The sequence below is a fragment of the Typopeltis vanoorti genome, chromosome 2, assembly GCF_054136105.1.
Source record: "Typopeltis vanoorti isolate ZY-2024b chromosome 2, IOZ_Tvanoo_1.0, whole genome shotgun sequence".
NCBI lineage: Eukaryota > Metazoa > Arthropoda > Arachnida > Uropygi > Thelyphonidae > Typopeltis > Typopeltis vanoorti.
This window is the reverse complement of record NC_143550.1, coordinates 34,018,838-34,045,153: the sequence shown is the minus strand read 5'-3', so window position 1 is coordinate 34,045,153 and position 26,316 is coordinate 34,018,838. Positions and strand designations below refer to the sequence as shown.

General features: G+C 35.5%; 2 protein-coding genes across 2 annotated transcripts in view; one reads left to right on the top strand and one right to left on the bottom strand.

The window, feature by feature from the left end:
* The window catches only part of Syn (synapsin), a 244,756-nt gene that overhangs the window by 84,387 nt on the left and 134,053 nt on the right, over positions 1-26,316 (bottom strand). The gene's annotated exons all lie outside the window — the stretch shown is intronic.
* The window catches only part of Timp (Tissue inhibitor of metalloproteases), a 62,633-nt gene continuing 54,938 nt past the window's right edge, over positions 18,622-26,316 (top strand). Inside the window, exon 1 of the mRNA XM_090410956.1 lies at positions 18,622-18,829. The gene's annotated coding sequence lies outside the window, so the exon portion shown is untranslated. The remainder of the gene's footprint in view (positions 18,830-26,316) is intronic.

Here is a 26,316-nt window from a genome sequence, read left to right as displayed (position 1 = left end):
TATGTAAGATATAAGTCGTTAATCATGAACGCAGAACACGTGCTGGCACCTTCCTTTTTTTTTTTTTTTTTTTTTTTTTTGGCCTTGAAATCTTGGAATAGGGGTGGGGGATAGAAATATCTCATGCTGCGTTAGCGCTGAGCTAACGTCATGGGAAGAGCGATAGTGTTACGCAGTGGAAGTGGCAATAAATATAATAAATCATATGAAATGGGTAGTGAAATTAATTTGAAGCACAGTTGGACCCGAACGAATGTGAAATAATTCAACTAGATTATACATGGGGGGGGGGGGGATGAAGCAAAATGAAGTGATCATTGTTATTTCGCAATTACCCGAAGATGTAAAAATATTCTTTATTCAAGATTTTTGATCATTAGTAGTTTGCATTAGTGTAATTTGTAAAATATCACATAACCATAAATCCATAAGTGAGGAGGTTAAGAAATCTTTCAGATGGTGTTCCATTAAAATTAATTCAAGGATATATAGCGGCTAGTGATGGAGGAACACAAAGATTAATGCGACTCTGCCTGTTCAAAAGAACCCGGACAGTCACATTCTTTAAGAGGCTGCGATGACTGATCTTCATTGTGTTCTGATATTCTGTTATTTATTCGTAATCCATATAATTCAATTTTCATATTCTTTCATGTTTAGGAGAGATTTCAGATTAATTTCACTTACATTTTTAGGATATTATGAACATCTTACAAAAGCAATTCTTTCCTTAGTAACGCTGACTTGTAACGAATCATCCTGAAACTGGTTTTATAAGCTAGCAAACGCCATCCATTCAAACCCCAAAATCACTCGAATTAAATAAATAAAATAATAATATGACTATGACATTTGGGGAGAAAAATAAGCTAATCCTTTAAAAAAACTGAAACAGATAAATTTCCATAATTTCCTCATTAAACTGGAAGGTTTGAGCTGTAAATGTGATTAAATCCATCAGTTCTCTATTTCTGAATTTCGTCTGTTTTAATTTGCGCTAGATGACACAACTCCATCATGGGTGATAGTGCTATGAATTCCACGAAGTTCTCAAATTCATATGTGTATTCAGGATGTACACCTAATTATGCATTGTAGTACTAAATGTGTTCAAGGTCGGTTATGTCTGTGAGAGGAAAACCGGAGCTCCCGGAAAAAAAGAACGTATTTCGAAGGTATTTTGAGATTTCATCTCAAGTTTTTACTGTGGAGGTCATGCTGTTCACATATTTTCCCCCTTAGTTTTAATAAAAATAGATATCCCATTAAAAGCTTATTAAATATATAATTGCTTTTTAAGGGTGACATGTTTTTCGATTTAAAAATAATGTTTACAAGCTGTGTATATGTAAGAAAGCGAAACGCATATTCGTAGCAACAACTTCAGTTTATCAGTTTTAATTGTAACTCTACGCTTAACAAACTAAGATCCTTAGAACATTATTTGACTAAGGAAAGTGATTCTCATAATTTGACTTCTTCCCCATACACACAAATACTCCTCAGCAGAAAATCGAGATTTATTTTGGAAAGTTTCCAGCACGTGCTATTGCTCAATCAAACTCGCATACATACGAGAAAGCGCTTTGAGTTATCTGGACAGCTTATCTGCGGTTGGCTTCAGGAAGGACATCCTTCCTTGAGACTGCTCAAATAATGATCAGCTGGCCGCAGGACAGTCTTAGCAATTACATCATTTCCTTCCTTTTTTATACTTAGGAAGGGAGTAACGTCTCCTTCAAAAAACAAAGCTAAATTAGTAGCAATGTATATTGTGTATCGATTTGAAGCTTACGTTTTTTTCAGAAATAAAAGATTGTTACAGGCAACATCTCAGATGGGATAGTAAGTTTACAAGAAGTCTTTAATTTACTAATAAGCAGCGCCTTAAGATTTTAAGTAAAATATGAAACAAGTATGAATATCTATAAATCAGCAGAATATCGCTGTAAATAGTAGGTCTTATCTGAGTTTAACTTAAGAGGAATTGTACTTTGTCAACCATAACTCTGTTTTACTTAAAAATAGATTCATTTATCTTGGTGGAAAATTATCCATGGTTGGCTACTAAATCATTTTCAGAAAACAAAGCTTACTTCTGTAATATACAGTACCCAATCTGCACTAAACAAATTCCCAATGTATTATATTTTATGCCAATAATTAACATCTCTCAACAGTGATTGTCTTAGGAAGAGACAATCACTGTTGAGAGATGTACGAGTTTGTAAATACAGCCGCTTATCAAATGCAATATTTTATTTAGTCGATATTTTATTAATCTGTCGTTCAGTGCAAGGCCTTTTTATATACAAAATAAAGTTGAATTTTTTGTTTTTGGTTTTATTTCGCGATTCTTTGTGAACCAATTGCATTCATTATTCTTACATCATATGAGTGTATTATATATCGCACGGCGTTACTTAACTGAATTGTAACTTGAATGCAGTTCAACTGTCTTGGTGTTGAAAGCTTTTCCAAGGTCCTCTCTTCTTCATGTTTCGAGAGAGCGCGTAGTCAGTAAAAGGAGGTCATAAAAGAACCTACTATTACGTTCAAAATGAGATGTGTGTGAGTGAGTCATGTGGGGGTGTGTTTTATATTGCTATAAGAACAGGTAAGACAAATGCGACTGGGAAAAAAAAGTCCAGTAGTAGGGACTTAAAAGGGTTCGGGGATGGGAAATAATATTCGATAGATCATAAATATATGTCACGACTGCAGTGTACGCTTTCCCTAATAACTAATGTAATTAATTAAAAAAAAACGAATATGCGTCCATTTCCTGTTACTTCGACAGATTGATCTGCACGAGCATATTTGCCAATATGTATAAGATTTCTTCCTTTCTCACATGATTTTTTTCTAAGAAAAATCCTTCAAGATATTTGATGTGTCACACACAACGTAGCCTTGCAGGACGGATAGTTGAGAGCTTTATTTTCTGCAGTGAAAATTAATTTGCATCTAAACCGATGGAGATCACTGCTGGCTTCAGATGACTCATGTTATCTTTACTTCTGCAGCATTTGGGGGATAGGAATACTCCCCTTTCCTTCTGTAGAAACGATAAGCTCTGAGCGTTTCTGGCATTCTAAACTCGATGGTGAAAGCCATTAATACCGTACTGAACAAACACAGGGAGTGTCACCACCATATTTCTTGAAGAGTATGTCACAAAGACTTCTCAACTATTTATTTCATTGTTTATTCACAGCAGAATGATAATAAAGCGTTGGAATGGCATGCGCAGAGGCATTAGATACAAATTATTGGCAAGTGCTATTTTTCTCTGCCCTCCAAAAATTACGGGACCTAGGGTAATTTTTAGTTCTACGCATGCTGTCAGCACTGAGCGGAGAATGAAACGGGAAAGCCTATTTGACGGTTCCGCTCCAAAACACCCCACTTGGCCCTTGTGTGATCAGCTGTAATGATGCCAGAACAAATAGTCTGACGCCAGAATACATCTAGAGCACAGAAATTAAGAATTAAGCATTCGTTTTACCGAGGGAATGAATAAATTTTTATGAATAATTTAGATATTCCTGTCAACGTAGAAACCTCAGGTATAAAATTAACTCCAGCTGGGAAATCAATGCAATAAAAAGGGCGATATTATCTTCATTAATTTATGAGATAATTATGTTGTATAATTCATTCAGATATTTGTGAAAAGAAACTTTCTTTTTTAAATTCTGTTTTTTTTTCTCTTTCCCTAGACTGGATTCGAATCTAGGTCGATAATTTAGAAAGACATCCTCTAACATTATAGCCCCCCCATCTTATGCAATTCTACAGTCAATCAGAACGATGCAAATTCTTCCTTTTCATACGGTCATAGGAAGGACACTTTCAGTTTGTGTTCTCCAATTCAGAGCAGTCCGTATAGAAAACATGACGCATGTAAGTTTCTGATTGTTGATAAATGAATTTCTTTATGCAGAGCTTCTAATGGTTTCACTTATTGCGTTTTAGTCTGAGACAAAGAAAGATGTCTATATGAACCACACTCCGTATCAGCTAGCTCATCAGTAAACTGAATTCCGATAACGCGTGAAAACGATTACTTGACACAACTGATCAGAAGCGCCTTGTGTTCGAATATGAAAGGAATAGTGGACGCGAGTTTGTCAAGGCCATCGTTTCTTACAAGGCGAAGGACGGAAACGTGGAAGTTGTTGATATGTAAGAAGCTGTTTTTAGTTAGTTCGTTCGTTTAAGCGTGGGTACAACAGACCGTTAGTGTGCAACTACAAGTCTCGGGTTATATATACTGCTAGCTATTTATAAAAGTTTCAAAAGAGATGTTAGTTAAGCATGTTTCTTTAAGAAGAGGTTTGTTTGCGTCTTTTCTTATACATTTTATTCCCTCAGTGAAATGCTGTTTTAACTTAAATGGTACTCCGGAAAACATCTCGGTTTAGTTTTCAGTGATGATGAAATAGGTGAGGTGAAATACAAGAGAGAAGTGACTTAGACATTTAAATTGTCTTACATAGGAAAGAAGCCAATAATCTAACGGGAAAATTGTCTATCTCTTTGTAAAAAAAATTGATATAAAAAGATACAAATCATTTATATGATTCAAGGAAAACTAAATTTATCTTTATTTTTTTTTTAAAAAAGATAAATTATGTAACACGTTATGGTACACAACAAGGTTCTTTAATATTTTTCTTTTATTCTTCCATTCATTACGATGAGAATGGCCGTCAAAAAATTCTGCATCAAAGTAACCCTTCTCTTCCAAACACTCATTGTTATCTGATATTATTATTGAGATTTTTCATAAAATAGTAAGCAGAGGCACAAAAGTATTTGGGAAAGGAAGGCTGAGTTGAAAGCAGCAAAGATTTTAAGTGCCAGAAGGAATGAATTAATTGTACCTAAATAACACTCCTGTTCTCGAGCACTGACGTCCAAGGATTATTCAAAGCAAGTTCAGACTTAAATATCTAACAAATTGCCCATAATAAGAAAATTCTGTTCGCACAAATAACAACTTGTGCCGACAATAGGCGAAGTAATACCAAAGTTATTAATTGCAGCGTGGAAAGAGATCTGCAAGTTCAGCTAATTAATATTAGAGTTCATCAATGTAATGGTATTAGGGTATGGAGAAAGCTACACAATCTGTAGTTTGGAATTACGGCCGAAGTAACTAAGACTGTGAGGGAGCGTATTGTGTTCCTGTTTTGAGGGATAGACGACGAACACAAGTTTCTGTGAGAAAAATCCTTTTCATTATGAGATTTGTTAACTCACTTTCAAATGAAAAAAGAACTTTTATAAAGCTTCTTCGGATCCAAGGATTTGAACTCAGGTCTTTCCAACTAAAGGGCAATCGCTAACGACACAAATCCGTGGATCTACCATATTTACTGCGAATATTGGCAGCCTGGAGAAGATAGTATGACGCTATCATATTTATGCGGCGTTTGTTCCTGTACAGAACCCGCTCTTACATTGTCCTAAATGCAATCTTTTCTATGGGCTAGCATTTCTGAGGCTATTCTCATCATCTTATGGAATCACTGCCAAGAAATGGAGGTTTGAAAGCTGAAGGAAGAAGACTAGTGGTTAATTCACCTTCACCTATGCTTGAAGGCGAGAGTTAACCAACTCACCTTCAACCTTAGTTGGGGATTTATACACTTCGAAAAAATGCACTCAGTTAAGATAATACCTATTTTATGTCCTAATGACTCAGTAATAAATCACCAGGACAGAAAGAAAGTTCCGATTTTCATAATTTAGTCAAAACATGACTGTCCCACGTTTGTTCACAATCGACGATTCCACCCGGTAATCGTTTCATGTTGGACCCAAATACAGGTAACCTTCCTATAATGCGGTACTTATACAGCGCGGTTTCGATATAACGCGGTCTACAAATTGTAAGTAACCCTTTATCTTTTCATATATTTTTCACCCCGAGAATTAAAAATCATAAGTATGTTAATCTCAAGCTGAGCACTTTATCATCTAGTGAGTTACATACAATATGTAACGCTTTTTTATGTAAAAGTTTTATTTTTATAGTAATGACCACTTAGAAGGCTCTTGCGATGTGATTGAAAACGAAATTAGTGAATTAATTGATGGGGAAATAAATTTAAATTAGGAGGAACTGGTACAATTAATAGATGACATCGAACCAAATGGTGGGGAAAGTTCTGCCGAAGATTTTGATTGTGATGAAATGGTTAAAGAATTCAATTTAAAGAAATTAGCAGAATTGGACTTGGCAAGAAAGTTAGGAAGTTATTTTACGGATAATGATCCCTCAATGGAGCGCTCCAGAAAATGACAAGACAATTGGATATTTGTTTGGCTCCATATTATGAACTTATTAAAAATTTGCGGCATAGTGGTAAGCAAGGTTCTTATTACTGACTTCTTGATCACTAAACCAGCCGAAGTATGCAATGAGAATTATACAAATGATGTGCAAGAGATTTCAAGTGATGACGACGCCACTCGTAAATAAAGAACATCTACGAAATGTTCGTTTTGAAGACAGTGATGATGATTAAAATTTGCACTTTATTTTATTTTGCCTAAAACATTTATGCATTATGTGCAATGAAGTTTACATAAAATTTATAATTTTATAAGCATGTACTATGTATTTGTTTCATAGTTTATGTTTTCTTAACTTACATGAATTACCTGAATGAAATAAAAATATGTTTTGTTGAGTATGTCACTACTCTTTATATAATAAAGGAAAAAAAACGATTTCGGAACATAACCCTACTTTTTGTATATTTGATCTGAGTCTCGCATAACGCGACATTTCTATGGAACCTAACATCCGCATTATACGAGGTTTACCTGTATACGTGATGCAGGAAGTGTGTGACGAAATGTTCGTGCGAAATTGCCCAACTGTGACGTGGATAAGAGGCGTTACGTCACGAACTTCATGAAGGTAGGTTGCCAGTTTAAGGATGGCCGAATCCATGAAACTTCCAATATTGTAGACTGTTTGCTGTAGTTGAGATTTTCCAAGAGTGGAAGGATATCCTTGTACATCACTTGCCGATAAATGTTTTCCCGGATGACAGATGTGTTCCAGGGGATAATGCGCCTTGCCACGTTACCGATGTCGCGAGAGATTAACCGAACACGAGGAATTTGGATCACAGAGAAAATTCTCTAGGGATTACGTGAATAGAGAGATCATATGTTTGAATCATCCAGCAGTTCTGGGCCAGAACTTCTGGCAATAAGAGAGAAGAATATCAACCTATTGGAACTGTGTTCATAACATTATGACTGAATTATATTTATTTAAAAAAAACTCTCTATACTATGATATGCTGCTACCAAAACAATCGGAGGTTATGAACTTTCTCTGCATATGATAAACATATGTCCGATTAACTTCCAAATCGAAATTACTGAGATCATGGACAGTCAACAAAATGTGGTCAAAGATTTCGTAGCAGTTTCCACAAAATGTCCACCTTTTAGGAAACAAATATTGGGTAAACACTGTCTGACACTCTTTTGTATGTGTTTTTCAACTGTAGTCTATGTTTGATTTCAGTTAAATGTAGTAGGGATTTTCTCCGAAACACTCATTTCCCCTCTTCTTTCTCCCATAAAAAATAAAACAAAACGAGAACGCATGGAATTGCTTCGTACGGTCATCTATACTTCGCAGCCTAAATTACCTCGAGACACACACACACCTGGAGCACCGTGTTTAGATGAGTTTACATTAATCATCTGATTTTGGTGATTTTCTCCACCGATTGTGGAACACATCATCCCGCTCATTGAAAGCATGAAAGTGGCTTGTAAAAGTACAAACTTTGGTCTCTACTGCAGAAAAAATAGTAAATCTAGTACTTACTGTTTAGTAAGTACGATTCATATAATAGAAAGCTTAAAACTACATAACTTGCCATTAAGTTAAATAATTATCTCAGTGATGTGGATTCTCTATTTGATATGGTATAACTGCATAGCTTTTCACTCTATTCTTTCATGTATAGCTCATCAAATATCTTTAGAATAATCAAATATTGTCCTAAACATGGAGGAACTTCACTCAGAATATCTAGAGCAGGGATGCACAAACTTGTTAAGGCCGAGGGTAGCATAGTTCCACTGTTACTTATGGAAGGGCCGCCAAAAAAAAAAAAACTTGAAAGTTGTCTACCATATATTGTTTATTTTATTTATACCTATCATAATTGTTACAAAAAAAGTAATAAAAAGTAAGTGAATTTAATTTGATGCGTGACATTGCATTGATTTGACAATTGTTTTGATATTTGGTTCGAGTTTTATAGTAGCCAACCGAAAAATTGATTCTGAATTTTTATCAGTCAAGCGGTTCCTATTTTTCGATTTGTTAATATTCATGACTGAAAAAGTTTGTTCACAAATATATGTTGAGCCAAAGAGGCTTGCACATTTTAATGCATTATCTAGCAACCATTTATAATTGTTTTTATCGACACAACGATAGAAGTTTAATAAATTGCCTTCGTTGAATTTATTTCTCAGACTCTCGTCGTTTTGAATGTCGATCAGTTCAAACTGTGCTGATTCGGGTGCATTTTCGGGAAAAATGACAAAAGGATTGCTAAATAAATCTAGCAACGGTTTCACCTTTTTAAAATCAGAAGAGCGATCCTTGAAGGCTGATATCAAGTTATCAATCTTTTCAACATACACAATTTTGAAGTTGACATTGAACTTTTCCGAAACTTTCTTCTAATTAGGAAAATGGATGTAATTCCCTGACTTCAGTTGGATTTGAAATAAATTTGACTTGCACTGAAAAGACAAAATGTGGCAGTAAAGTTGAGTAACCAATTGATCTTTGCCATGAAGTCTCGTATTTAAATGATTAGTAATGTCAACCAGAAAGGCTAAGTCACATAACCAATCCGGATTTTTTATGTCAGGGACGTTTTTGTTTTTTTTCAGTCATGAAGATTTCAATTTCATCAATTAAATTTAGGAACCGCTCCAATGTTTGTCCACGACTTGGCCACCTCACTTCTGTGTAAAAAATTAAGTCACCATATTCACTTTCAATGTCTTCAAGAAACGTTTTTAAATTGTCGGTGATTAAGGCCACGGGATTTTATAAAATTAATCGTTGAAACCACAACTTTCATGACATGCTCAAATCCAAGTTTCTTAGGGCACAAGCTCTCCTGGTGGATTATACAGCGGAATTGTATCAACTCATCGTCGTGCCGTCTCAAATGCTGTTTCAATAATGTTACCAATCCAGAATTAGCTCCTATCATGGAACGAGCCCCTTCAGTCGTGATACTTGATAATTTTGTCAGATCTAAGTCAATTTTGGAACACTGTTCCAAAAGCCCACTGAACAGTCTATGTTTCGTTTGATCTGACAATGAATTCATTCAAATCAACTCCTCAATTATCTCAAACTCTTGAGTTATTCCACGTGCATATATTAACAACTGGACTGTGGAAGTAATGTCAGCTGATTCATCAATAGCTAATGAAAAATAGGCAAATTTCTTTGAATAAGATGTTAATTGGTTCTTTGCAGTAATTCTTCTTTGAACAGTCATCCTATTTAAATGAATTGTCTGAACAGTTTTGGCTGATTTAGGAGAAATGTTTTAGTAGCTATCTCAAAGCAATCTTTAACAAAATCTTCGTCTGTAAATGGTCAGCACCTTTTTGCTATAAGGCGAGATATTTCAAAACGTATTTCTGTTGCGATTTCCGAATCTTGAATAGGTTTTGTAAACATCACTTGCTGACCTGTCAATTCTCGTTTCAAAAATGAAATCTTTTGTTTACGTAGTTCTTCGGGTAGATTTGAAAATGTAGAATGCAGACTTTCATAGTGTCTCCTTGTATTCTTTTGGTATGGCTACAGCACTTTTGCAAATCAAGCACACGATATTATTAAACGACTGCACAAAACCATATTTTTCAGTCTAGCTAATCCTGAAACTGCCGTTTTTCATCCTGTAGTTTGCGTTTCCTACTTGGCCCTGCTTTATCCATTGTAGAATTTATTTTTTACCGTTTCCTAGGGGTGATAATTAATTGTAGCAACCGCACCTACGAAAACAAAATACTCATATGACAAATAGACGAATTATAAAATTTGTTAACATTATTACTAACCGATTATCGTAAGTAGACAGGCAATCGTGACGTCACAGCTACTTTGCTTTGCGCATGTACCATTTTTAAAAATTACCTATCGTGTAACTTGTTAAAGTTAAAATAATACTCGGTGAGGCGGGCCGCCAGCAAATCAACGGGGGGGGGCGCATGCGGCCCGCGGTCTGTGCATCCCTAATCTAGAGCTATGTTAAAATCAAATCAAAATCGTATAACTTGAGTTGCTATGGGATATTCCAAATATTATAAACTTCAAATTAGACATCCCATGGATGTCACCTGTTAGTTCCTAGAGGCCATGTTAGAGGTAGTTTTGGCTTTTAGATTAAAGAGCCCCGCTAATACATAATTCAAAAACCTTCCTTTAATGAGTGTCGGTCTGCTGTGAGAAGGACAGTTATCTGAAATTAATGATGCGCAAATGACTGGTCTCAAGGATCGCAAAAACTTCCTTAACATAACTATCAGCAATTGATTTTCATCAATAAGCCATAAATCAACCTCAAAGAATCATTATTGCCGAGAAGTTTATTAAACGCGTAGGTTTTAGAAGTGTAATATTTCTCCCGCGTTGCGTAATGCACAACACTCAGATTAAAACCAAAACTAACAAAATAAATATTTATCTAACATTATGCGACAATATTTGCAGGGCAGAAATTTGAATATAAAATGAACATCTTCATGCATATATAAATTCTTTGGCCTCATCAAACGTTTGACCGCTCACTCATGCTTATTTAACGTAAGATTGCTAGAGAGAATAAATAATGATCAACGAAAAATATTTCTTGATTTTGTAGCTGTTTGGATGATTTAGGAATGTGTTTAGGAGGCAGAAGTGGCTTGAAAAAGTTCCCTTTTCGATCACTAAAGTAGTGTTACTGTAGTATCTAACCTTTAGACCGCCTACGATACTCATGTACGATAATTTACAACCTTGCAGATGGAATTCTTGACATTTTATTGCTACAAAATACTGACTGCTGTGCTTTATAGGGTTGTGTTCTAGTTTCAGATAGAAGGAAGCTTTTCGTTTTCAACATAAATAGACATTAAATAAACAAAATTAATAAGCGATTATAGATTAAAGCTATAATGAAAGAGATCAATGTTATTATGGTTCCTCGTTATATTTTTTTTTTTTTCATACAGTGATTCAAGTAAAGGAAGTACAGTCAAAATGCCCACCACATACTATTACTCCTTGCTTAATGCTAAAAACGCCCCCACAGTCGGTCTTGTTTACGAGTAATTCCACAACGATGAGTAGTTAAGAACTCATATCAGCATTGTGGTCTCGTAGGTGTCACTATTATGGCACGGACTCGGCTGTTCACCCCGATATTGCCTAATGATTAACTAAGTGTAGCAAGAAGCTGAACTTCTTATCAGAAGAAAAACAAAATTGCCGAATCAACACTTTCCGAATGGTCTCCAACGAGACTCTACCCCTTTCTGCCCAGTTCCGGGACATCGCGTCCGATACAGTGCCGACTATTTACGGCTGAAGAGAGTAGTCAAGTACCTACTCGAGCCAGCCTCTACTTTCCGCATGTCTCTGGTTCTTATTCGGTGCACCCACGCCTTCCTCCGGCACGCGTAGGCTGACCTCTTGCTTAGCTGCGTGATCCCTACCTCCAACTGTACCTTTAGTTACAAATGGCCCTGCACGGATGGGAATGTGCGAAATTAATCGGGCTACTGCCTGCGTACTTGTGGCATCTAAAAGTGCCATGATTACATCACCGATATTCGCAAACTAAGAATCACTGTCAATCACAATTAGAACGAAGACAGATTTCAAGGACCCCCCACCTCTCTGACGTTTATTTCTGTAAGCAGATTCGCCCGTACTCCGAAGGATTCAATTAATTTCTCTGAAAACTGTGTGTGTAAGAGAGATACTTTCTTTCAAAGGTTATTTTTTGTAAGAGAGCATGGATTTAAATATCAGCAAAAACTAACAGCTGATTTTACCTTAGTTTTTAAGCATTTGAAGTAAGAGCTTTCATTAAAACAATTTTCTAATACAAATCATATACAACAAATATGAAAGAACTGTTTGCTTTTTTTTACTTTCTTATTTCTGCTCTTTTGTGCTAAAATTTTAATATGTTACGTTATTATTGCAATATTATTGTTTTTAAGTCGCTGTTGCCCTTCTGAATATATACAAGGCAAAAATAGGCTTTAGAATGTATGCAATTTGTTTCTATTAAACAATGGATTACATGTTCCTTGATAAAATGGTGAGAACCACTTTTATAAGATAACTAGCGTTTTCGTTGTTGTGCGAGAATAAATTACTCCTAAGATGTTCTCAACATTAGAAAAAAATCTAGCACCTTGAAAATCAAAATCAAACCTTCAGTTTAATCATAAAGGGCAAGACACACATTATGTCTAATCTTTACTGCCACAAACGCTTCGTACAAATCTACACCCGCACAACCTTAGAATGCTGATTTTATGATTCGGATAGTACACCAAAAATTGTCTAAAAATCTTGAACATCAAATTGACTAATCGATGATCCCTTTTTCATAGCTAATTTGTTTCGAATTTAACTGCGGGTACTTCCATGCTTCTGAAGTGCCACCACACTATATCCACGATCCTATAAAAACTAGTCTATTCGACACCTATATACCCTCCAACTACGAACCGAACCCACCTTCGATCTCATTCCACTTGTCTCTATTCTTTGGATCACCCGTCACATTTCAAGTGCTTCTTAAGGAAAACAACCTTAGGACATTAATCTCTAATTTTCTCTATCTCTAATCCAGACTCGACACTAATATGATATTAGATTTTGGCAATCTCTTGCGTGGATTGATATTCTAAAGCATTAAAGAGATTATTTAACATATAGATGATTCTCCATCACTTCTCTTTACTTATTTCACTTGAATTACTTCGTCATTCAGGTACGTTAAAAGTGGAATTATGAATTGGTGAGTCCACTGACAACTGCGTCCTCTCACATCCCGAATTTTTTAAATAATGAAATGCTACCTAACAAAACGGCCGATCCTGTTGGAGGCATATATTGTGATGTCGTCAGAAAGGGTTTTCTTCGATATGATGAAATTGTGAGACGACATTCATTGGTTCATAGAATCAATCCCTCCACTTCTCTAGGGACGATTTCCGAAGTAGAGTATCATGAACAGTAACAATTCATGAGTGAAATCTCCGATACAATGAAGTACACTAATTGCTTCATTGGACTTCCGTTTTAAGATTACATTCTCCTGGTTGATTTATAGCAACAGTTATTGGTACCATTAGTATAATGTCGATTCGACAATCATTTTAAAATAAGTGTGTGTATGTGTCCAGCTAAGATTTCTATGCCTTTCAATTTTCCACATTTTCCACGCCAGCTCACTGAATTTATGGCACATTCAGACCTGCGTGGTTGTGGTTAATTCTTCAAGGAACTTGAGTTACTCATGTCTTTGAATATTTTTCAAAACAATGTATACGCAAGTACATTTTGATACTTAAACATATTATCCAAATCGTATGCTTAAATGCATTAATTGTGTTATTAATTTATCTCTGTTGTTGTTAGCTGTCAACTTAATGAAGAAACTTAAATATCATTAAGAAATGCCAGTCCAGTCCATGATCATAAAAATACTCTTGTCTGAAATGTGTGGGCATTATTACATGATTTATTTATTCCAGGAAAAGGCAAGGCAGTAAAAGGCGGTGGCTCTTGTAATATGGTGCTATGACATCACGTGGTGGTGATTATAGTCATTTAGACTTCGTAATAGTATTTAAATTGCATTTACAGCTGTTTGGAGAGTTTTATGGCTATGCTGATTATCTCCCCCTGTGGTGATTATTGCAGTTTTCTGTTTGTTTTTCATGGGTTTGGCAGGAACAGAATTCCGTGAATTCAAAATCATTCTGTTATGGAGTAGATATTTGGTGATTGATTATGTTCGAACCAGACCGATTTGGCATTTTAAATTGTATTATGTAACTGCATGATTGTAGAAGATAGAATCATCTTAACGCAAAGGTGGTGGAATCTGTCATACTCGTACCAAGGAGGAAGGTTGAAATTAAAGGACGAAATTAATATAGAACTTGTCCATTTATATACGGCGCATTGTGCAACAATAGGTTTTATAGACGCAGTATGATGGATGGTAAATAACAAAATTCAATAATCGTGAAGGTTTTGAAATGTTTAATAGTAGAAAAAAACGACAGTACTTTAAGAATAAATGCAAAGTTAGCTATACAAACGTGCAAAGTCTGTTATTCGTCTATTTGAAGGACTTCTGCTTTGCATAAGATCTTTTCTCTATAAACTGCTTACACCAGGATCAAATGGATATTTAAGACGTGGTTCCACACTGAACTTTTGTTTTTTGGAAACCTGTAAATAACACTCGGATATCTGAATCAGTGATACTTGACAAGGAATTGGAATTATCAAAGGTTAGAGTTAGGTCTACTCTCGCGTATGCATTCGACACTGAGAATTATTCCGCTTAACGATGCAACTTTTTAATAACTGGTGTTTTTTCCTATTTTTATTTTTTCATAAATATTCGAAATTGTGTCAATAACCATGTGTGCTACGGATAACAAGAAGATATCTTCTTCTGAATGTGTTGTTCATAAATAACATTCAAGGACACGTTCATAAATAACGCGTCTTAAACTGGTGTGTAGTGTTCATTAATGCGATTGCGTGGAAAGAAATGTGTTCAATCCAGTAAATTTAATAGACAAAGAGAAGGCAGACATTGAAAGTGAAGTGCAAATGGCAGGAAGTAACAGTAGCTGATTCGGAGAAGTAGCAAAGAGTGGAAAAAAAAAAAAAAAAAAAAGACCGAAATGAGAACAAAGAGCAAGCAAGATAAAGGGATGGCAATAACTAAGATTTCATGGACATCACATTATGTATATTCTTCTTTGAAGCAGTACATATTGCGGGCCCCTAATTTGAACAAAATTCCGCTTGCAGGAAATCAAAAAAGGTTACAAGGTCAACTTCCACGTGATATATCAACTGTTCTTCACGTTTCTCCCAACGCTCTAAGTGTATGATATATGGCAGTGACTACAGAGAGGCGAACATGGTAGACAATTTAGCGGAGGAGAAGAACATGTCCTTGAGAGTATTAGTTGTAGCGAAGGGAAAACGATTTACGGTAGTGGAATCTCTTGACAAATTGCAATAAATGTGTGCACTTATTGATTTCCTTTCATCTTTGTCATCCTGAAACATTTCTGTGGAACGTTGAAAAATGATACGATGTGGAAGAAAACATTACGGAACTAATGGGAAGAAACCAGTTGAGCGAATGGAAGAAGACACCATACTGAGAACAAATCCTGTTTTAAAGTTCAGTTCTTTGAAGAAATGAACCCCCTCCCCTTCGACACACACACAAAATGATGTTCTGCATTTTATCTAATTTAAAATAAATATCAGAGAAGAGCATTTTTTATATAAGTTTTAAACTTCAGTAATGGTTTGTTCATCAAAAGAGTGATACACAACCATTGTCATAAGTCACCATTCGAACCGATTTAATGTTGCTATCATGTGACTGCAGATTAATGTTTTCTTCAAACAAATTAAGCATTTTATAATTATACAGAGTATTCGACATATCGGGAATTCTGTTAGTATCTATACATTCTCTCAAAACAATTTCGATTCGTTGAAATTGTGTGTTCCAAGAATACGCAAAAGATTAATTTCCTTTTTTCACAATTGCTTCGGATTTGGCTTTTATGGTACAAATGGATCTTTTTCATCACATTAACCTATTTGTGTTCAGATAAGCTGACTGATTAGGCAGTGAGTTTAGTAAGGTCAATTTAACTCGCTTGGAACCGTTTCCGAAAGATCTGCACCTTGTCAGCGTATTACCCTACTGAAAGTAACTTGCCAGATGAATGGATTACGAATGAATGCACCTGGATGCAAAGTGTGCTGGTGCTATGGCAGTTAATCTTTGATCCTGTATCAGAAAATCTCGTATTGTCGTCGTCTTCACTTAACCCTGCGGAGGTCGCAGCTGATCTAACAGATACAAACAAATTGTTTAATATAAATATTCTTATACATATCCAGTGCATAGCTTGGAGGTCATGAGTAGCTGCGCATGCATATATTACGAGTGATATTCCACACTGTTTATGCGGTCAGTTTTGGTTTAACACGTGTTATGTAAAGGTGTGTGATATTTCATAGTAAATTGTATCTGAGAGATACCGCGACCTCCGATGTCAGTATAGTATTGGTTTAGATGTTTTTTTTTTTCTTTGATTAATAATTTCTAGATTGTAACTTAAAATAAAAAAACCATCATGTATTATATTTGCAGTTTTTTTAAAGTTTTATCGCATTTTAGCACATACTAGTAATGAATGTATCTCTCAGATACACGCGACCTCCGCAGGGTTAACGTGTTAGATTAGTTGCCTGTCAGATCCGAGTAACTTGGTATTCACAGAAACTCTTACTGCAAAGTTTGTATATCTGTTAACTGTGTGTTCTTCCGACCGTCTTGTCTGTCTTGGGGGAAGATAAACCTAAGTTTCCAGGAAGGGAGAAAAAATAAATATTCTACCTCCATATGAGACTGATTAACTGCCCTTCAGTTAAAAAGTCGTTATTAAGGTATTCTGCTTCTTCCTAGATGCTGAAACCCCATGTCTGTTTAACCATTCATTAACTATTAACACTCCATACCGTCTGCCAAGGGGAAAAAATTTGCAGTACCATCAACTTGCAAGATAACTGCAACGTTTCACCTTAATAAATCATCACCGGCTAGATGTGCTGTGGTTGTTGAATCATCAATATATTCTACACTAGATACTTATACATAGACACCAGCTCCAGCATGATGGACGTTTTTGATCCGATTATAATACTGCTCGTATTAATATAAAATATAAATAAATAAAAATACGTAAATAAAATAGATAATCCGAAATTCGCGTCACAGTTAAACCCCGTTTGCGATTATTAGCCTCGAATTGTGAATAAGGAATTATTTGAGGCATCTAAGTTTTTTTTTTTTTTTTTTTTTTTTTTTTTTGACTAAGGAAACTAAAAATAAAAAATCTCTAGAGATTTATTAAACTAAAGCTATGAAGCTGGCGAATTATGCCTATTCGCGCACCAATGTATGTATCGTGATTGGTTTATTTGGTTTGCGAATGTTAGCTGGCTCATATGAAAATCGAATCTGTCTTTTCACTGAGAGGGCGCTCCTGATCACAAGCTGAGATACAGCATCTTAAGAGAAGAATAATATCATTTTCATTTAGAAAGGGCAAATTTTTTAAGATCATTCATTCTGTAGAATTTATTTTGGCGAGGAGAAGAGAAAAGAATTTTGCTAAATCAACGACATATTCCACAATTATTTGCAGATTTCAGAACAATAATATTATTTTATTTATTTAATTTTCTAATCCAGAAAATAATTTTGGTTTTTAAGGGGAGAGTTCTCAGCCCTAGATGCATCCTTCCCTCTCTAAGTTACACTCCTATTTACTGGAAACCTATCGGGGACATTCAAACTGTGCGATAAGTCACTACATTTTAAAAAATGAGGTTTATGTGCCGCTGAAATACGTTCCTGTTTCTAAGGGGAAATCCCGCTATCTCCGAGAAGATGATTTCCCGAATGATCAACAGATAATGAAACAAAAGAAAAACTTAAAAAAATTCCCCTTTACAGGATGGGAACTGAATTTCAGTTTTTCTTTCGCAAGGAAGTTGTTGGTTTTTTTTTTTTTTTTTAATTAGTTTGCGCCATGCATTTGCTGAGGTGGCATTTATGAACGATAATATCAGATCACCGATAAGAAAAAATGAACGAAAGTTACAACGGAAATACAGCTTTTAATATCTGTGTGCTCCGAGCAGAATGTCTTAGATCATTCATGAGCGTGTCCTCATCTAGAATCCATCCACGTTTGGACGTGAAGGTGCATAAAGGGAATTTCAGAAATGTTTGTCACATCCTGTGCTCAATTCACAGCGAAGGAACTTTCGCTGGAAAGATTAAAACACATGACCTAACTTCCTTTCTGCCTGACGCAATGCTAATCCTTTTTCTCCTGTTACTGTGCGCGTCAATACACGTGGTTTTACAACCGCAGTCCGTCATCAATGAAGTGTACATGCGCAAACGAGCAATTCTCAATACTTCCTTGCGGTCAGGGTGCTCAACATAGCACCCACTAACCGCAAGTGAACGTTATCTACATCCCACATCTCAGCAAACCCCCCTCCCCCGTCATTCGTTCTTCAAATATCAAATAACGATCCCTCGATGACTTCCTTTTTCTCTCTCCCTCAGAGCGATTCTTATCATCACTCCCCTAGCGGCCGAGAAGACAACTATAACATTGCACGTGTTTCGAAACTTTACCAATCGATAGTGGCCGGACTAGAAATTTCGGAAGTTTGAGGTGCACTGCTGGAGGCGTAAAGAGTCAGCACGTGGGTGGATGAATTACGTAACTTCACTCGGCGAGCCGCCAAAACCGAGCAGATTGCTATCAACGTGGTTATAGTGTCACGGTAAAGGAACAGCGGAACATTTCAGTTAAATATTTCCCTGCAAGAGAGAAACTAGTTCACTTAGCAGAGCGCATATTTTTTTTAAACTCCGTGGCTACGGTAAGTGGGTGATAAATTTCTTTGTTTTCTCTTTTAGCAGAAATGCTGTATTTCAATGGACTATTCGAGATTATACAGATCTCTGTATAGCATAGAAAAATAACAGGCAATTGTCCTATGTATATATAAATATAAAAGAAAGTATTTATCTTGTTTAAATGTGAACGGCGTTCTTTAAAAATGCTACTTGCCATAACTATAAAGGTCTGCTCTTTCACACTTTTTTTGTTATCTGAATGACTTTTTGGAACTGATGGTTTTCCTCACCTGATAAGCTTCTCGAAAACAATTACAACCAGTGGTTTGGAGATGAATATTTAAGAAGATTACCACTCCAAATTCAGCCCATCTTTTGATAGAATAACAGTAAATTTCACCTATTTTTAATCCTCATAATATCTTCACACATATTCAAATATCTTTTCTCTTCTCCCTTGGAATTCTTCGTTGAATAAGGAGATGATCAAACCTCACTTTAATCGAAAAACCATATCTTTTCTCTTTCTTTCCTTGTGTTGTATTATTTTGTAACAATTTAGTCTGTATCAGCCTGACATTCACCTATCATAGCATGCTGCTCTAGATTTGAGGTGGTTGTCCCAAGACCTACTTTTCTTTCTGGACTGAGTCAAGGATTCCATTCAGAAAGCAACTGGCTAGCTTACTTGATGATTGTCTCTCTCTCTCCCTCTTGCTGATTGGCTATCTATTATGCACACACTAGTTTTTATTGTGGCTTTTTTTGGGGGAAATAAATTGAATGTTCTTTTTTATTTGTTTTGAACATCGTTAAACACTTGTGTCAGTGAAGTACATTATTTTTTATTGCGATAACTATAGACTCCCTGGAAGAAATACGTTTATTGCTGCACTAACCCTTCCATGGTAATGGTGTATAATAATGCAAAGAAATAAAACCCTTGTTTCATTTTTCCTTGCCTTATTTATTTTATGGCAGTGCCATTAATAGAATCGAGGGAATGATTTGAAGCCAACTTTAGACAACCCTACGAAGATAGCTAGCTACATTAAAAGTTCAGCCGAGACCAGTGGCTCTCCGGCTGAACTGGATGAAGTTAAAAAAAAAAGTTTTGAACAAGGTCATTTATCTGAGTATAAGTCAGTAGCCTACTTGATTTGTGTTTTATCTGTGCATAGTTTTCTATAATAATTCGTACCATCGCATTTCTTTAATGATACTGACATTTTATTTAGAAAATGCTAATGTATATGAGCGAAACGTGTCGGGTCGGCTTCTAATATTTTTTTATTATATGCAGATCGAAATTTTTCGCTAGTTATTTTCTTGTCTACCATGAAGAAATTTATTATGAGTTATTTCGTTTACAAAAGCCAACTGTATTAAACGTTGGCTAAAATTCATGCTGCAATTCTAGATATTATCATTGAACGCAGCTTAAAGTATAATGCCGTTTATTCTTACATTTTTTTTATTATTATCAGCTACAACCATTTTCGTTATCCATTGGGAATTTATATAGTATACTGTCAGAGCACTTTTACTGAAGTCCATAACAACGATGCTAAAAAGGCCCAAGTTAGGATCCTGTAGGTTGTGAGAAATTTTTATACGAGCTAAAGCTAAGTTATCAAGGTGGCAGGAAGGAAGATGCCTCCTGAAAATCAGATGAATGGACCAGAAAATATACACATACATACTAATAGGCCATACTGTACAGAGCAGATCAACCACCTAAGAATAGCAGTAAGTCAAGTTTCTTGGCCATGACAGGCCATTGAGCCTGAAGGAACGAAATCGCATAGTGTAATGATCTGAGCGTCATCCTTCTCTATAGGTGTGAACATTGTGTTGCACCCTCCTTTCTTTTTTTTCACGTGCTTAAGAGAAGGGAAATAAATGTGCGACTGGGATTAACAAATGTTATATACATAAAGTATTCTTCATATATTAATAAACATCAATAGGACTTGATGATTATGCATATCTCTGTTGCTTCTGCTTGCCTTGAAACAAGTTAAAACCATATGAACAGATCTGGTCGACAAACCTAGATTGTCAGGGGTGTTTATTTTCAAGAGTTAATGATTTGCGTCTGAGTTAAAGGAACAACAAAAGAAAAAAAAAATACTTAGTTGCCAGTATACAAATCTTTTTGTTAGATTGTTATCCGTAATAAAATTTTTAAAGTATCTCAAAAATGAATGCATTCGAAATATTCATGTCGGTTCTTGTTTTTTTTTTTTTTTTAATTTTATGAAATAAAATTAATTTTTATGAAAGATCTTGTAGGTAGCTAGTCTTTCTACTTCTCTAAGTTCGTGTATTAAGTTTAGTAAATGATCTGTTTCTTCATTCTTCGCCAATGAGTTATTGCAAATGCACTTCAGCAATTCTTAACTTTCTTTATAATTATTTACGGATTTCAGTAAATGGTATAAAGAAGCTAAAACTTCACATCACTTGCCTTAGTATGTATCCCATAATGCAAAGCACATCTCCTTGTGGACATGTATGATGCTATGCATTATGGGAAGGGCCACTACCCAGACCGGTTGCGATATAATTCCAAAGATAGTATTTACTTCGCTTTTGTCTGCCGAGTAGTTAGCGTATCCGCTCTCCAGCCAAGAGGTTGCGGGTTCAAATCCCGCCCAGGGCATGGATGTTTGTGATTGTCTTTCACCTTCATACATCCATCCAGACAAATATGTATACATTCTCTCAAGATGGAGTGGATCACCATGGGAGAAAGTAGACCCAACGGAAATAATAACTAAATTTAAAAAAATAGCATACCCTGCATCAAGCGGGACAACTCTAGGAAAAAGAATAAGAGCATTTCTTTCACTTTTCTTCTTCAGTACGTACAGTCTCGTACAAATAATATTTAAATATTTAAAAATGCTTAAAGCCTTTGAAAAAAAAAATTGAGAATAAACTAGTTCCTGAAAAGATGTGCAAATGTCCGGAGAAGTAAATCACTGAAAACTCGTATCACCGTTTCTTCCTTCCTTAGATTTTTAAATATCTGCAATAAGAAATTCCAAAGCAACGACGTATCACAACAATCTAGAGCAGCGATTTTCAACCGGTGTGCCGCGAGAGGTCTTCAGGTGTGCCGCGAGATTTATGAAAACAGATTAATTGAAAGAAAAAATGTCGTAATTTGCGCATTTATTTATTAGTGTCTGGTGTTCCCTCTTCTTGTGTGTGTAAATCAATCAAAATTATGCCTATTTTTTGCCAGATCATCAAAAAAAAAAAAAATTAAAAGAATATATTTTTAGCGTGCCGCAGAATTTTAATAATTAGTCTAGGTGTGCCGTGTTATGAAAAAGGTTGAAAATCACTGATCTAGAGGGTCAAAATCGGTGAATACATACCTCCTTCATAGCCCATGCTTTAAAGGCTTAGAAGTTCAGTTGATTTTATGATCATTTCGCTCAAGAAGAGTCAAACCTAATACACCGGATGAACTATGAACTAGGTAAATAATGAAGGAACCTGTTCATATGGCTCTTTTATTCAGTGACTGTTCAGTTACTGAAGAAAATGTAACTCATCTGGCACCTAAAACATTTCATGAACATTGAGTTCATTCCTTTCATTTTGGAAACGCTATCCATTCAGTCTCCAAAGTCTTTCTGGAAGCCAAGTCCACATTGTATGGTAAATTTAATTCTAGATAGGTAAGAACTACCTAGAACGAAGAGAGCTAGTAACCGAACATATATGTGATGATTTTTTTTACTTCGCTGTATTCGACTTAAGGCATAAAAATCGAATTATTTTGTTATTTTTGTACTATGAATTACAAAAAAAAAAAAAATACATTATTTTCGGTGATCTGAAAGTATATAATGTGCCATTAGCACTGGAATTTGTCAGAGTGTGTACTACCGGAAGTCAAATGACAACACAGTCTGATTATCTAAAGTACTGTATGACTCGTTAGCCATCTACAGTGAGCCGAATATCTTTATAACGGATGCCACGCTACAAGTGGCCTGTAAAGTACGCAGGGCTGAAAACTACGCTACTGCTATTTCTTGTCGTATTTCGGAATGATTTATTAAACTGACCGAGCACAACAGCGAAGTTTTTAGAGAGCCAACACTCCTTTCAGATATAAGGCAACAGAATCTGTTCCAGATTCTGTTGCCTGGTCGTCCCAAAATAGCTCCATAAGTGGATGTGGGGTGGTATGAAGATGCCTGCATTTAGTTCGCGTGGAATGCATCACGAAAGAGAATGCTTTCATATTACCCTCGTTTTTAAGCTTGCAAAAAATGAGTGTTAGGTTAAATGAAATGTGTTTATATCAATCTAATTCCACAATACAAAACGTACTTCTTATTACCATTGGGGTTATATTCCGCTTCCAAATAGGTAGATATCAAAAACAATGTTAAACAATAGAAAATGCACAATTTCAAGATGATACGTGTAGTTTTGAGGCATAAATCTGCCGTTTCCTTTGTATTCCAATACTGAGCCCATCCTCTTTCACTTTATCAACATAGAGACATATATCCTGGAACAAGAAGCTGATAGCGAATTTAAGAAAAATGTTAGGCACGTAGTTCGTTGAACTCTGAACCTATAAGAGCATCTCTACTAAAAAAGAAAGTGGTATGCAACGTCTGTTGAGTATTTCTTAGAACTCGAAATTCTAATAAGATGAATAGTATTTCTAGACTCGACTTAAGTTCGTAGGCATAAAGAATGTTATTTAAACCATTTAAAAAAATAGTAGTCATCTAAATCTCTCTAGAGTGTAATAAAAACCTCTGTGGCAAAATAACCTGACGACATCTGTAGATCAGGAGGAGAAGCCTTGCATAATTATAAAAATAATTATAATATCATATTTTATAATATTAATCAATTAAATAAATCACATTTTATAACTGAAAACGCCCTAAAACACACACATAATCCACTTATTTTGATTGCGTTATACTTATTATTTTTGATCCAGCGATTTAAACAGTTTTAAACGAATAAAAACGATTAGCCCGAACTCCTTTAGTTCTAAGTTTCGGTATTCTAATTTCCCGAAACTATGTCAAAAGTTTTCTGTTGGTATAGAAAAGTTGTTACGGTTGTTGAGAAGCTTAACAAAGCATGTCAGTATCCAATTTTTTGCCTTAATCTAAATTCGCTCTTAGGAGGAAAACAAGTTTGTTATATAAAAACTAAATGTTCTAATTATTTTTTTAGTGAAAAGGAACAGGTTGGTAAATAATAATTACAATTGGCATCCCTTTACAAAATCCAGATTTAAAGTTTTTTTTTTTAATCTGCACATCTGCTGACAAATTCTTTAAAAGCTGTTAGGCTGAGTAGATTTATTTCTACCCCCCCCCCTTCCTAACAAATGGCAAAATATATGAATTCCTTCTGAGTTTTCTTTATCGCGTCATTAATATAACTGACTGATGTGAGAAAACTCAAAATAAAAATTTAATTTATCCGATTTATTAATAGTAGAAATATTCTTTTATAACAAGTCGCTCAGTATCGAGATGACATCATTCAAAAATTACGAAAAATATGTCATATTGTTATGGCTGTTATAGAATGATGTGCACTGCTGTGTTCCGCATTCCCTTCAAAGCTTTTGATTTGCAGCTTCTGTACAGATCATTATAAAAACTGAATATTAAGAATATTTGCATGTTTCTCTTGGAAGCACTGAGTGGGAGGCGTGTGATTCAGTTGGCACCAGAGGAGGCTGTTTGTCACTAAGACTAACTGATGCTTAAAGATACAACACGCTCTGCCTGAACATGTTAAGTTGGCGTAAAGGACTCATTACGACAACTTCCAGGAGACCACCCGCGGCAGACCACCGCCGTGAACTCTCTGCGCACTGTCAACTGATTCAGACATACCTGCTAACAGTACGGTATGGAGGCGATGTGTTGACTCTGACTTTCGCAACCGGCCAACAGATGGGTGTAAGGGGATTCCTCGCGGAGTCAATAGAGCACAGTGGAATGTGCGGGTTCCTGAAGGCTGTCACGTCACTCGTACGTCTGCGTTATGATATGCAAACAATTCGTTTAAATAGGGCTGGCTTGTGTAACCTGCTTTAACCGAAACATTCAGATACAACACACCAACAGCTAAGAGTAGTAGGGGGTTATGTCTTGTAAAAGACACCCTGGTGTTATGCAACTCCTGGAATTGAATTTATCAGCAAGTGGTGTCTGGGGTGGGGAGAAGAAATAATATTTTGCAGGTAGGCACCGAGAAATGTCAATAATCCAGAACTCTGGTATTTGTTGCGCAGGTTACTGGAACTTTATCCCAACCTTTTGAGAATAACTTGTGCTGAAAATGAAAATAAATTATTTATTTTCTGCAGTAGACATCCAATTTGAAATCTGATGTCGAAATGAACTTTGTAAACAACTTCCAAAAATCATTTTGTAATAAATCGCTTTCCAATTTAGTTTGTCTTCATTGGGAGGTGAATGAAAATATCCGAAGTGTGGTGCAATAAGATTTTCCTTATAATCTTAAGTTAACAAACGTTTCTAATCTATCTTCTTTTTTTTTTTAATTTTAATTTCCTGTTCATTGTCTCCAGCTACCAACTACGTAACAAGTTCTGCATAACACAGCAGTATGCAGAAATACATCATTGATAGCGTAATTTGGAATACTAATTCTGAAGAAAGATCTGTATATTTAGCTTTCATCTATAAAGATGAGCCCAGCTTAATATTCCTGTGCTGTCACCAGTTAAATCGGTCTGATCTGATTCAAAATTAAAGACAACAAAATCTGAATCTTAGAAATCTGTAATCCGAGCATACGTTGTAATCTGGGTTCGATTTACGTCTAGAATAAGGAAGACCTTAACAAGGACTTGTCATCTAAATGGAGTTAACCGGTCTCCTGCGGAGGTGATAGGGTTTTTCCTCTCTCACAAAATTGGTTGGAGGATGATGACCAAAATCGACGGAAAAAGTCTGGCTTCCTATGTTAGTTTGCTTTGGTCATGATTTCAACAACCCAACCTCTGAACTCTCCGATCTAATTATCTATCCTTATGTCTATTATAAACTAACCTTTGAATTGTTTGACTTGGTTGTGTATCATGATATTCATTTTGTGACGCGCTGGCATACAAACCCATCATTGACATGCAAAGGTTTCATTTTGGAGGTATACATTTTAGAGTTGAAGTTAATTCTGTTCTTGGAGTGACTTCATTTCAGAAAATAAATTCACTTCATATAAACTATAGGAAGTTTTTGTTTAATTTAGCACTGGCATCATCCTCGTATGTTTGTTACACTAACAAATGGAGCGTGTCGTATTCGAAATCAATCATGTGCCCCAATCTGCTTCAACACAAAATACAGATCAGGAGTTTAACTTTCTTTTTTTTTTTTTTTTTTTTAAAAAAAGGGTAGTTTTTTTTACGACTATCATTCAAGTGGTATCTTCAATGTCACCAATCAGGTTCCAATACAAGTCCAAACTTAAT